Below are 12,048 nucleotides of genomic sequence, written 5' to 3'. Positions count from 1 at the left end.
TACATTCGCATAGGCCAGACTGACTTACTACAGGTGAGATTTCACCCATATTTTCATTCATACTTGTACAGTACACGAATACTGTAGAAAATATTTACAGTAAATCACCGTAATGTAATTTTAGGATTTTAAAGGGTGTAGTACAATCACAGTCCCCTTACTGACTTACTTCAGGTGAGATTTTACTCATATTTTCATTCATATTTGTACAGTATACAAGTATTTTTGAAAAATATTTACAGTGAATCACCATACTGTAATTTTATGCATTTAAAGGATGTAGTACATTCACATGAACTACACTGAATTACTACAGGTGAGATTTTATCCAATAAAATTACAGTAGATTGATTTACTGTAAATATGTTTCTTAGATTTTTGTGTACTGTACAAAGATAAGTGAAAATATGGTTAAATTCTCATCTGTAGCAAGTCACACTGACTTACAGCTGAGATTTGCTCATATTTTCATTCATATTTGTACAGTGTACAAATATTTTCGAAAAATATTTACAGTAATTCACTGTACTGTAATTGTATGGGTTTAAAGGGTGTGGTACATTCATGTAGGCCACACTGACTTACTACAGGTCAGATTTTACCCATATTTTCAATTATATTTGTGTAGTACACAAATATTGTTTTACAGTAAATCAATCTACTGTAATTTTATGGTTTAAAAGAGTGTAGTACATTCACAGTGTCCTCACTGACTTACTACAGGTGAGATTTTGCTCACATTTTCATTCATATTTTTACAGTACACAAATATTGAAAAACAATATTTACGGTAAATCACCCTACTGTAATTGTACAATTTTAAAGGGTGTAGTACATTTACATAGGCTAGACTGACTTACTACAGGTGAGATCTTATTCATATTTTCATTCATATTTTTACAGTACACAAATATTGAAGAGACATATTTACAGTAACTCAACCTACTGTAAATTTAAGATTTTAAACAGTGTAGTACATTCACAGGGGCGAGACTGGTTGACTACAGGTGAGATTTTACCCATATTTTCATTTATATTTGTACAGTACACAATTATTTTTGAATTGTTTTTACAGTAAATCACCCTACCTTAACTTTATTGTTTTAAAGGGTGTAGTACATTCACATTGGCCAGATTGACTTACTACAGGTGACATTTTATACATATTTTCATTCATATTTTTACAGTACACAAATATTGAAAAACAATATTTACAGTGTAGTAGTAGAGATTTTGCTCATGATTTCATTCATATTTGTACAGTACACAGATATTTATGAATAATATTTACAACATTTCATCGTACTGTAGTTATATTATTTTAAAGGGTGTAGTACATTCACAGGGGCTACACTGAATTACTACAGGTGAGATTTTATTCAAATTTTCATTGATATTTGTACAGTAAACAAATAATGAAGAAACACATTTATAGTAAATCACCCTACAGTAATTTTATGGTTTTAAAAGGTGTGTAGTACATTCACAGAGGCGAGGCTGAGATTTTGCTCATATTTTCATTCATATTTGTACAGTAGGCAAATTTAAAAATATATATATTTACAGTAAATCACTGTATTTTAATATTATTATTTTAAAGGGTGTAGTACAATAACAGAGGCGAGACTGATTTACTACAGGTGAGATTTTACCTATATTTTCATTAATATTTGTACAGTACACAAATATTTTTGTTTTACAGTAAATCACCATACTGTAATTTTATGATTTTAAAGGTTGTAGTAACTTCACAGAGACCAGACCAACTTACTACAGTTGATATTTTTGTCAAAACTACCCTTACTGTACATACAGTTGTCAAGCAGATAAATAAAAACACTACTGTACTTCACCAAATATTTTTTTAAATAATTTTGCCTGTTGGAGTAACTTCACAGAGACCAGACCAACTTACAACAAGTGATATTTTGTCAATGCCACCCTTACTGTACATACAGTAGTCAAATAAATAAATATAAACACCACTGTACTTCACCAAATATTGTTATTTTTAATTTTAGGGTTGTAGTAACTTAACAGAGACCAAACCAACTTACTAGAGGTGATATTTTGTCAAAACTACCCTTACTGTACATACAGTAGTCAAGCAGACAAATAAAAACACTACTGTACTTTACCTAAACTTTTATTCAAATTTTAAGGTTGTAGTAATTTAACAGAGACCAGACCAACTTACTACAGGCAATATTTTGTCAAAACTACCCTTACTGTACATACAGTAGTCAAACAGACAAATAAAAACACTACTGTACTTCACCAAATATTTTTATTAATAATTTTGCCTGTTGTAGTAACTTCACAGAGACCAGACCAACTTACTACAGGTGATATTTTGTCAAAACTACCCTTACTGTACATACAGTAGTCAAATGAATTAATATAAACAATACTGTACTTTACCAAAGGTTTTAATTGATATTTCCAAGGCTATAGTAACTTTATGGAGACCAGACCAATTTCCTACAAGCATTATTTTGTCAAGACCATCCTTGCTGTACATACAGTAGTCAAGCAGACAAATAAAAACAATACTGTACTTCACCAAATATTTTATTCATATTTTTAAGGTTGTAGTAACTTCACAGAGGCCAGACCAACTTACTACAGGCAATATTTAGTCAAAACTACCCTTACTGTACATACAGTAGTCAAATAGATAAATATAAACACTACTGTACTTTACCAAAGGTTTTTATTGATATTTCCAAGGCTATAGTAACTTTATGGAGACCAGACCAATTTCCTAAAAGCATTATTTTGTCAAGACGATCCTTACTGTACATACAGTAGTCAAAAAGACAATTAAAAACACTACTGTACTTCACCAAATATTTTTATTCATATTTTTAATGTTGTAGTAACTGAACTTACTACATCCTCTAAAATCTTTAAATTACAGTAGGGTGATTTGCTGTAAATATTGTTTTTCAATATTTGTGTACTGTAAAAATATGAATGAAAATATGGGTAAAATCGCACCTGTAGTAATTCAGTCTGGCCTATGTGAATGTACTACACCCTTTACAAATCCTAAAATTACAGTAGGGGGATTCACTGTAAATATGTTTCTTCAATATTTTTCTACTGTAAAAATATGAATGAAAATATGAGCAAAATCTGACCTGTAGTAATTCAGTCTGGCCTATGTGAATGTACTACACCCTTTACAAATCCTAAAATTACAGTAGGGGGATTCACGGTAAATAATGTTTTTCAATATTTGTGCACTGTAAAAATATGAATGAAAACATGGATAAAATCTCACATGTAGTAATTCTGTGTAGCCCCTGTGAATGTACTACATCCTTCAAAATCATAAAATCACAGTACGCTGATTTACTCTAAAAACAATCCAAAAATGTTTGTGTACTGTAAAAATATGAATAAAAATATGGGTAAAATCTCACCTGTAGTGAGTCAGTGAGGCCTCTGTGAATGAACAACACCCTTTCAAATCATAAAATTACAGTAGGGTGATTTACTATAAATATTTTTCTCTAATATTTGTGTACTGCAAACATATGAATGAAAATATGGATAAAATCCTACTTGTAATAATTCTGTGCAGCCCTGAATGTATGAATGTACTACACCCTTCAAATTCATAAAATTACAGTAAGTTGATTTACTGTAAATATTTTTCATCAATATTTATCTTGCAAAAATATGAATGAAAAAATGGGTAAAATCTCACATGTAGTAATTCAGTCTGGCCTATGTAAATGTACTACTCCCTTTAAAATCATAAAATTACAGTAGGGGGATTTTTACTGTAAATATTGTTAAAAATGTTTGTGTACTGTAAAAATATGAATGAAAATAAGGGTTAAATCTCATCTGTAGTAAGTCAGTGTGGCCTATGTGAAAGTACTACACCCTTTAAAATCATAAAATTACTGAAGGGTAATTTACTGTAAATATGTTTCTTAAATATTTGTGTACTGTACAAGTATGAATGAAAATATGGGTAAAATCTCACCTGTAGTAAGTCAGTCTGGCCTATGCTAATGTGCCAAACCCATTAAAATGAGAAGCTTACATCTAGATGAAATACTATAAATATATTTTCTTATATATTTGTGTGATGTATACATACTTGAAGAGGAAAATGTGAGAAAATAACATTTAGATGCTTTAGCTGATGTGTGTATGCGGGATATGTGGGATATTGCCTATTTCTGCTTTGTATGCACTGTACAGTTAGATGTATAGTAGTAAAAAAATCTGGCCTCTAACCATTTACTGGAATCTTCTAGAAATACTTCTTTCTGCTTTGCATTGCTGTGCGTTTTGGTTCTGTCGATGTCATTCGCAATAATGATCCCTAAAATTGCGTGCAAGAATGTCCGGCAAATATCAAACCTAAAACCAACTTTACCGAGCTTCCAGAGCTTTCATGGGGTCTTATATGATTAGAATATAAGTGTACAGAAAGATTTTGGTTCATTTTGGTTAATGAATTATGAAAACAATTCGAAGCAAAAATGTGTGAGCACACTCTTCCCCTCAAATTAGCACTAACAAAATAACCTGCAGCCTCATAATGGACAAACATACCAAATACATAACCGTCCTGGGTCTTCCAACGGGGATCTGTGGGTTGACAAAACGTATGCGGTCATTAGAAGACATTCAACAGCATCCATCTATGTTCATAGGTTGACACCTAGTGGTTATTTTAGAGCATTACAACAAGAAAATAACATGTTTCCCCAAACATATGAGGAAGTGCTGCTGGTATGTATGAATATAGAACTTTGTATGGAGGAAATTATGTCACAACTTATTTGTTTGGTGTGTTTGTGGTCACTGAGATCATCACGTTATAGTATTCATTTGATCCTAATACTTTTTTACACTTCATCATCAGTTTATTCCTGTGTGTGAGTCATAATTTCAGACCAAAAATTCAGGCCTATTTTTAGGATTACAGCAGATTATTTTTATGACACATTTCCATTGCAGACTTGCCTTGGAATTTTACAGCAAAAAAATTGGTAATTCTAATAATGTAACACTGACAAAAGTTAATTTTGAACATTAAATCAGCATAAACTGAAGGACTATACATCACATAACTGCTTGGTTGCCAGGTGTTTTAAAAAATAGGATTAAAATATTAAAATATTTTACATTTAATATATGTGTTTTTTCATTCATTCATTTTCCTTCAGCTTAGTCTCTAATTTATCTGGGGTCGCCACAGCGGAATGAACCGCCATCTATTCAAGCATATGTTTGATGCAGTGGATGCCCTTCCAACCGCAACCCAGTAGTGGGAAACACTCATACACTACAAGCATACTCATACACTACGGCCAATGTAGTTCATCCAATTCACACCCGGAGGAGACCTACGTGAACATGGGGAGAACATGCAAACTTCACACAGAAATGCCAACTGGCCCAGCTGGGACTCATACCCACAACCTTCTTGCTGTGAGGCGACAGTGCCAACCACTAGAAAAAATAATATCATCATATACGTTTGCAGACGTTTAAGAAACATGCTAAGTGAACCTTCTGGTTTATTTGAATAACAATGCTAAAAATGTGCGTTCCGTGTCGAAATGTTTATGTTTTAGTCTGTGTAAATTTGCCTGCTACCAATTTGCCCAATTATATTTTAAGAGTTTGCACTTAGATGTTGCTTGACAAAAGAGGAAAGGGGGAGATGGAGTGGATTGGGGGCTTCTTGGAAAAATGAAGATAAGGGAGTAGTTTTAGCCAGGCTACTTATAGTGAGTTTGGATTATTCTGATTGGCTATTTAAATATTATAGATGAGGGACCAGCTGCGATTAATCTTATCACAGGCTCCTCTTGAAATAAGTTTGTGACACATCAACCTGCGGTCTCACTGGGCTTTTCCTCCCATAGGCTTCCATTCATACGCATGCGCGAATGCGTCAGACCGGAAACGTGGGGTTATGCGCTAAGTTTCGCGGGTTGCTGAGGTGCAAAGTTCAAGCTTGGTGAAATCGCATCACTTGACTGCGTGAGACCAGTCAAGAATCAAAACACGACCTCTCTGGACAGAAATTTAAAACATGAAGCAATCGCTGGCTTTTGAAAATGTCTAATAAGCTTGTTAAATCCCGCCTCTTTTCCAGCGCCGCACGACAAAATTTCGCACACACAAACTCTAGTGTGACCGCAGCTTTACTTCAGCACTTTGGGTTGCCTCGGTAAAAAACACAGCTTCAAAAATGCAACATCTGGAGGACAGTAGTAGTTTTGATTCAGAGTTTTAAAAAATGCACAAGTGGTTTTAAATTAGCAATTAATACAAACTCAACTAATTTTAGTGTCATCAGTCTGGCAACCTGCATTACAAAATGCACTACGAAAACAACGTGTGACTTGTATCTTGTGCAGATCGCACTGTTCACTGGCATTTACGTCTGGTTCCAGCCTGATCTCACGAGGAAACGTCAGTGTTTTATATTTTGTCAGTTTAGTGGCTAATTCGTAAGAGTTCAGTTATACAAAAATGTGCTATTTTAAAAAGAAGGCGTGGCACCCAACCCCACCCCTAACCGTCATTGGGTGATGAGCAAATCGTGCTAAATTGTACGAATTAGATCTCACAAATTCATTCGAATTAGCCACTAAATCAAAAAGTTACGAATTAACGTGAGTTTAAGTCGAAGATGAGGAATGAGCAGGATTGTGTGTACATAGTCGGTCACCAAAAGGTGCAAACGTGAAGCGCTTTGGGTGTATGGCCGTACACGATAAATGCGCTATATAAATACACACATTACATTTCAAATGATATCATTTTAGAGACATTATTTTAAGGATGAAAACGTACATATTTTGTCATTTTAACAAGCTGTTACATTTTATTAAACTGTGCTAAATTTGATAGCATGTCAAAACACAAGCACTCAAAACATGTTCATTAGAAAGATTTATCCTTGTCCACTGCCTGTGTTTTTGCCATCTTACTTTATTGTTCTCCATTTCCACTATTTTATTTATTTTTTAAATGTGAAACAACTGCATAGATCAGTGTTGTCAGTTTGTAACTTTGTAACGTGGAAACTATTTAACTTGCAATGGTATTATTCCAGTCCAACAATTTGGTTTATTAAATTATATGTAATGCAGCTCATGTGTCACTCTTCAGTAGTCAGTAGTCAGTTCTTCAGTAGTGAGTATAAAAATTAAGCATATTATCAAAGTTAAATTTGAATGGTGCACAGGCAAATTTAAATGATACAATACTGATGCAAATAGCATTGGAGTCTGACACATACCTGATGCCAGATGAGAGCAGATTATGTTCACTGATACAATACTGTATACAAAAAAAAACTATGATCCTGAAGTTGTTATGATTCTCAGGGACAACATGGTCTGTCCGCAGTGGTATGTATAACCAGAAAAGTTCAGCAGCCACTATTGAACATAACAAACCTAAAACTAAATAGGTGTTTCTGCCAAGGATGAAAGAGTTTCCATCACCTTCTGAAAGACGAACAGTCTGTTGAAGTTGTGTTCCCACATCGTTATTAAGTTTAGATCACTAAATCTTGAATGACTCTCTGCCGCTGAATGAATGAGTTACTTCTCAATTGTTTACTGCAAACAAGCCTTCAAGCTAGTCTTTTACAAGCAAGCTTGTGGGCAGTTTTCCTTCACATTTTAACATGTGTAAAGGAAAAATTACCAATAACCAGCTCCAAAACTTGGATGGTTTTGAATGTGAACTGTGTTAGCAAAGCAAAGTGACATTTCTGTGGGTTGTATAAATCAGCTGGCTTCAGCTTTAGGTTTATCTATACTTAGTGGTTAATAGATCCACAATGGGAAACAGATCAACTCTACAAAAAGCCACAGAAAGCATGTCTATAAGGAAGAATGCATCCCAAAAATGTTCCAAAACTTCCCACAAACCCAAATGCAAGGGTGTTATTGTGGCAAGTAAATCACTTATTTTCAGCCCACAGTAGTTTACCGCATATTATAGTATATCAATGAGAACTTATATAACTAATCTATAGAAACAATTGTTAAAGTTTAAATATGGTAATGTGTGTTTACTTTTAGGCACATGCTATAAGCAGTAGACCAATCACAACAGACCGGGCCACTCATCTGACCAATCAGTTTAGGGCAGAGATGGCCAAAGTAAATCCTTGCAGGTGTGTTGAGGCAAGTTGGAGCTAAAATCTGCAGTTTGGACACCTCTGGTTTAGAGATTGTCATTTAAAATCTAATGTAACATTTTGTTTGTTTGTTTGTTTTATTGTTTAAAGTTAACTGAAATGAAATGTTTCAATTAAATGGTGTAAATTAATCAGATTTAGTTTAAATATACACACTGTCACCTGGCGGATAAATCAGGGCAAAGTGTATGCAGCATTAAACCCCATAGTCATAAATGTAATTGTTTATGGTTTTATTGCAATAGGTTATCGTTTTGAATGTTTTACTGCATTAATTAACATGATTCGAATTAATGTTTTTCAATAAATTTGGAAATGACTTTGGCAACTGTAATGTAATGTAGCTTGGTATATTTACTTTAGGCCCACGGCTCTCAATGAAATTTGGTTTTTGGCTCTTTCTACAAAAAAGTTTGGGCAACCTGGTTTAGAGAGACCAAAGCTGATCAAGACGACAAGGTTTGTTTGTGCTAGAGTCCATGGCTTGTTATTATACACATATGATATTACAGTGTAATGTCTCGGTTGTGTATTTAAAAAATGGTGGGTCTTTTGTTTTCATTCTCCTGCTTGTGTATGCGCGAGTGATGTTTCTCTGTAAACCAATAGCGTTCAGCTGCACGTCTAGCTCCACCTTGTTGTGCTAGGTACCTTTTGCAAAGGGTACACCAAAAGTGGTATGGTACGATTCACTTTAAGGTACCTTTTGACAGTGGAAATGGCCATAAAAGCGTAATAACCCATACCAATCAGTGGAAACGGGCCATTAGGAACCTTTAAAATAGCAAAGTTTATTAACAATCAATTCTCCCTGAAATTAACTTATAATAAAGCGAAACAGACACCTACTTCTTTCAGTCTTTAAACACACATTTCTTAGAGTGCATTTGAAAGGGTAATGATGTAATGGCACATTTTAAGAATGCCAGACTCTGCTGTACAGATGCAACTAACATCTGAGAAATCCATGAACAATGATGCAGTCTTGGGGTCTAAAGAGGCAGATGCTGAGCGCATTGAAGAGCGCCAGTTCTGCAATAGACCTAGATGTTTTTCCAAAGTTCACTTAGATCTGCTGCCAAGCCTGTGTGAAAGACCACAAATAACAAACACCCTTATTGCATTGTGACATTTCCAGGCAGTCTTACTCAATGGCATTTCTGTTAAGACTTCCCCATTTATTCCCCAGCTCATTCGTGGCCTCTTTGGAAATATGGATCTTTGAGAGTGACCCTTTCTAAGAGGTACATAACCTTTAGGGACAGATAGAAATGTACCTTAACATCTGCAAAACTCATTGTCCCTCTCATCTACAATCAAAGAAAGGCGTAATAAAGGCTGACATTGTGGTACACAGTGTGGGAAACACTTCATGTGTTGTGCTGAAGCAAAAATCCTTGTAAAAGAGCCATGTGGTGAGTAAGAGCTCCTTCCTCTGCTTCACACAGGCCTGTTCATGCATCCGAGCCCACCTGTAAACACACAGACGCCCCTACCCCCCCTCCCTGGTGCATGCACACCCACAAAATCAGTAAACTACACCATGATGTCAAAAAGACAATGCACGATTGCCATTTTCAGGCAGAAATGTCAAATTTCATTATCCAAAATATAAGTGTGTATGATTGTATTGATTTGCATTAAATGTGCACTTGTAGTGTATATTTTAAAGTCAAGCTAATGATTTAAAGAAATTTATTTATTTTTTAATTTTACCCTAGAGTTAAACTGACGTTTAACCATTAATGAGTTTTGAGTTTTACCATTAATGATTCCTTTCAGCCGGTTGGGTGGGAGCACTTTTCGCTTAACATAAATCATTGAATTAGATTGGACCATTAGATTAAAAAATCCAACCCAGGTTTATTTTGAAAACGTACCCCTACATACATTTCTGGAGAGAGACAAATATGTCCCAGGAGCTACTTTTTTTTTTTTTTTGGCAGTTTTTTTTTTGCGAATCCAACAGAGGCTGCTGTAAATGCTTTTTTTAGATCTTAAATTCCTCTTGTGAGTAACATCTGTGCCTGCTTTTCTCGCGTAAACCCACCAGAGGTCGTTGTTGACTGACTGACAGACTGACTGACTGACCCACCCTCCTCCTTCCCTGAACCCAACCAACAGTGTTTTCAAAAGCACAGATTGACTCGCCCAACCACTTCCCTAAATCTAACAGACATTCATTCATTCATTATTTTCTTTTCGGCTTAGTCCCTTTATTAATCTGGGGTCGCCACAGCGGAATGAACCGCCAACTTATTCACCATGTGTTTTACGCAGTGGATGCCTTTCCAGCTGCAACCCATCACTGGTAAACATTCACACACATACACTATGGACAATTTTAGCCTACTTAATTCACCTATACCACATGTCTTTGGACTTGTGGGCAACAAGGAGAGAACATGCAAACTCCACACAGAAACGCCAACTGACCCAGCCAAGGCTCGAAGTGGCAGGCCAGAGTCATGGTGGCAGACCAGATTGACCATCAGGCCTCCCTATGGCCAGTCCGCCCCTGTTATTAAGTATAGGGGACTCAGGTTTATCTTTTCGCTTAAATAAGCATAATTCATTAGAGAAGGACTGCCATTCCAGAGCAGAAGCAAATGATAAAATTGGATTAGATTAGATTTTATTAAAGATTACCAAAATAAAGGTTTTTTTTTATCAGTGGATTAATTTGCATGGATTAATCGTTTATATATATATATATATATATATATATATATATATATATATATATATATATATATATATATATATATATATATATATATATACAATAATTAATTGAAAAACCACAACAAAAATGATTAAGAATGCAAATGAATAAAAAACTGCTGCCTAACAAGAACTGACAATTCTATAATGGCCTTCCTTCACACCCAGCCTTCCTTGTGTATGTTTGTTTTCGTCATGTGACCTTCACCATGTGTTCCTTTGTTCCTGTTTCTGCCATGTCATTATGTTCATCACCTCCACCTGTGTCTCACCCCTGTATGTAATCAGTTCATCATCCTGTGTTTTTATAGTCTGGCTGCATTCGAAACCACATACTTCCATACTTTATAGTACGCTAAAATCAGTATGCGAGCCGTGTAGTATGTCCGAATTCATAAGCTGCGTCCCAAATGGCACACTATACACTATGCACTCATGCACTATACTTATGCACTTACACACTCAACAGGGTAGTATATGTGTGTAGTGTCGTCCCAAATGGCACACTAATATTTTTTTACTAAGCGGAAATTCAAACCGTTTCCCTGATGACGTTTGACGGTTGCCAAATCATTGAAGTAAACGGCCGAATTATCAAATAATACCTGCCGTGAGTGTTGCCGCAATCACTATCGGGAGGCGCTATAATCACTCTCGTAAAAGAGTTTTGCTTTCATCATCCAAAATAAATTAAGTTATTCAACATGTGCGCCCGATAGCTCCGCCTCTTCCGCTACGTAAGCAAACCTGCGGTCGTCGAGTGCGTGAAGTGTCCATCGTTACACACTTCATTTTACCGGCTGAATGAGTGCATCATCCGGGTAATTAAAGTGCACTTATTATTTTTAGAGTTTTCAGTGTGAACGCACTACTTACACTATTTATACTACAAAATGGCGTAGAATAGTGCATAAGTTTGCGATTTGGGACGCAGCTATAGAATTCGAAAATCAGTATGCGAGAAGTACCCGGATGACTTACTACTTCCGGCGAGATTCTGAAGTGCGGGTCCCATGCATGCTGCACTATCTCATGATGCCCCGCAAGAGAATTTATAAATGAGAATAAAGGGACGCAACAGACGCAGGTAGATCATGTGACAATGACAAAATGGTGGATGTAGTACA

General features: G+C 35.4%; 1 long non-coding RNA gene across 3 annotated transcripts in view; it reads right to left on the bottom strand.

Annotated features, from left to right (window-relative positions):
• Positions 1 to 11,612, bottom strand: part of LOC147834393 (uncharacterized) — a 529,770-nt gene extending 518,158 nt beyond the window's left edge. The window contains exon 1 of one of the 3 annotated variants that reach the window (XR_015503834.1): positions 11,380 to 11,612. This is a non-coding gene — a long non-coding RNA (uncharacterized LOC147834393). The remainder of the gene's footprint in view (positions 1 to 11,379) is intronic. The other 2 variants (XR_015503839.1, XR_015503835.1) reach the window with 2 other exon arrangements.
• Between the last annotated feature and the right edge of the window lie 436 nt (positions 11,613 to 12,048).

Source organism: Danio rerio, chromosome 12 (assembly GCF_052040795.2).
Source record: "Danio rerio strain M-AB ecotype USA chromosome 12, GRCz13ab, whole genome shotgun sequence".
Lineage (NCBI taxonomy): Eukaryota > Metazoa > Chordata > Actinopteri > Cypriniformes > Danionidae > Danio > Danio rerio.
This window is presented reverse-complemented; position numbering and strand designations above follow the sequence as displayed.